General features: G+C 39.4%; 1 pseudogene; it reads left to right on the top strand.

The window, feature by feature from the left end:
• The first annotated feature begins 670 nt into the window (after positions 1-670).
• Positions 671-2,430, top strand: LOC136466004 (uncharacterized; annotated as a pseudogene).
• Positions 2,431-2,932: the final 502 nt, after the last annotated feature.

Below are 2,932 nucleotides of genomic sequence, written 5' to 3'. Positions count from 1 at the left end.
AGGACCCAACCCTAACTTAAGATAATTGGTTATTTGTATTCAGATCTGATCTAATTACATTTGTGTACATGTATTATGCTTGCTAACTTCGACCACTTTGAGAGATTAAATTCTGATTGAAACTAGGGATTAATTTTGTGTTCAGTTTCATCATAATGGAACCTATACAAAATAATGAAGGTCATACACCATTTACAGACTTGACAAACACCATTAATGGAGGTAATTGTTTATACACATGTCCATAAACGCTTTCACTTGTATTATTTGTGGTGCTTAAGTAAATATCTATCAACTTATTTTCAAACAGCGGGTCAGACAACATCAAATTCATAAGCGCAAGTTGATGAACGTGCACAGCGTAAAAGGGAAAGAAAAAGCACGACATGCAGCAATGACTCAAGAAGAAAGGGATGAAAAAAATAAAAAAACATAGAGAAATGTATCTTCTGAGAAAGGCGGAAACTCCACTAGCTGCTGGGTCGAGAGGTCCACCACATTCTGATTTTCTGTTTCTAAATTCAGTATTACCATTTTTTAGTTTATTTAATGTATTGTGATGTATGTGTTGTAAATGTATATACATTGAGCTAAAAGTTTTGTGCAAATTAGGAAAAAATCAGATGGACTAAAACTTTGCAAATTAAGAAATGTTTTTTGTTGTGTATGAATGATACCACCTGCTTGCATTAGTCATTGGTTCGCTTATTTGTTGTGTAATTATGTTGTACCAATTGGAGTTGAATCAACCACGGAAAACACTGATGGCTATGATGATAGTGACCGGCTACATCGAAACAACTCATACGAACTCATGCAGATTGATAAAGATAACACATGTACCATTTTGGTTTCTTTTGTTCCTAATACTAATTATTTTTTGTTGTGTTTGTATGATGCCGAGGCCAAGGTTAATACCATGTTATTATATATATGTAGATGACTACTTCGATACATGTATAAATCAAAGTGGCATAATTGACTTGACTGATGCATCACCAGATCTAAACCCAGGTACATTGTTTTTTTTCATTAATGTTATCTATTTGAGAAGAAAAATGTAGTGGGCAACCCAAATGTTGTTCAGGACAATGTAATAAGGAATTAATGTTCTTACAATATGTGCCCTTCTGTAATTTATTTGAGACCCTACTTTTTTATCAATATATAGGTGCTACAAATGCATCCAATTCCATCGACAATATTGTCACGTGTCCAAAAGAGCGTAAACGTGAACTAGATAGAGCACGACGGGCTGCACTGTCTCCTAAACAAAAGGCGCTAATAAACAAGAGGCAGCGTGACTTGTATGCGGCAAAAAATGCAGCAAGAAAACTGCAAATGACTCCACAAGAGAAGAAGGAGAAGCAAAAAGAGATGAAGAAAAACTATAATAGGATGGTGAGAGAACACCGAGCCAACAATTTGCATCCGGAATCATTAGCCATGGAGAGCCCTCACTTTAACCCTCAGCTTATTTTCCCTTCTTCACCTCAATCTCCTGAAACGCCTTCACACAATATGAAAATACCTGAATCGAGGGGCACAACTGTTGACATCGCACCATCTGTGGTTCAAAATCCAGAAGTCCAAACCCCTAAAATGGCTATGGCATAGACCATACATAGGCATCGAGTGACCACTGGAGAGAGAGAAATGCCCTTCTATCCCGTCGCAATCGGGCTTTTGAAGCAAACATTGGAAGAAGGGCTAGAGGGTGTGCAGATTGAAAGTGCAATGATTCGAACGACCTGACTCAACCGAGTGTGGTTTACAACAGTAATTAGCCTTGATTAGTATATATTGTCGGTACTTTCACCTTCGCTCTTCTATTCCAAAAACTCATACCTTTTGTTACTATAGGTGGTGTCACCCAGGAAACTCTAGTTCCACCACCTAATAATTGCATAGGTACACAGACACAACCGTCTGTAGTTGACGGTACCTCTTCAATGCCTCCAAACGGTGCACAAGCTCATACGCTAGACTCTATGGTCGAGGATGGTATTTTCTTTATTAAATTTATCCTTTTTTTTGTTTTTTATGCCATTATGTTTCTCTCATCATATATGTGGCCGTGTTGCACAGACTATGATGAGGATGTCATATTTGAGGAGGACGAGGAAGAGTATGAGGCGTACTTTTTCACCGAACAAGGTACATCATGTAATAGTCAAAACATTCTTTCACAAACTTTCTTTTAATGCGTAACACATCAATATTTTGTCAGAAGACGACGAGGAGGGAACCGACGTCGAGCACAATCTCGACATGGATGAGGAAGAGAACAGTGAGCCTGATATCCCGGATCCAAACAATAGGGTTTATGCTAATGTCCCATCAGAGTTGCACATACTACCATCGGTGCCGAACTGTGAGCACTGCAACGCAAAGAAATTTGAGGGTGAACCGCTCGGATCCTATTGTTGAGGTAGAAAGATTCATCTTTCAACTCCTGAGACACCTCCAGAGCTCATGAGGTTGTGGTCAAGCTCAGACGCTGATGCTAGGCACTTTCGTGCAAACATCAGATATTTCAACAGCCACTTCTCTTTCACTTCTCTATACTGCCACCTAGATCATGTGACCACTAACATGCGAATCTACGGTGTCTACACATTCTGTGCCCATGGCTAGATTTACCATAACATATGATCATTTGGTAAAGAGGATGGTGTCGAAAAGAGACACCTCGAGCTTTATTTTTATGACGATGATCCGTCCATCGAGCATCGGATGAGCAAGTGCCGTGAGCAATGCACCCAAAAAGATAGAGAAGTTATAGAGCAATTGGTTAGTATCTTTAATGGGAATCCCTACTCTTAGCATCTAAGGAGTATGGGACATGTTGAAAACCTCGAGGATTACCAGGTCGAGTTGAACCTTGACCAGCGGCTTGACCAGAGAACATATAACGTGCCATTGACATCAG

This window comes from Miscanthus floridulus, chromosome 7 (genome assembly GCF_019320115.1).
Source record: "Miscanthus floridulus cultivar M001 chromosome 7, ASM1932011v1, whole genome shotgun sequence".
Lineage (NCBI taxonomy): Eukaryota > Viridiplantae > Streptophyta > Magnoliopsida > Poales > Poaceae > Miscanthus > Miscanthus floridulus.
Note: the sequence above shows the minus strand (reverse complement) of the source record. Positions and strands in the feature narration are given on the sequence as shown.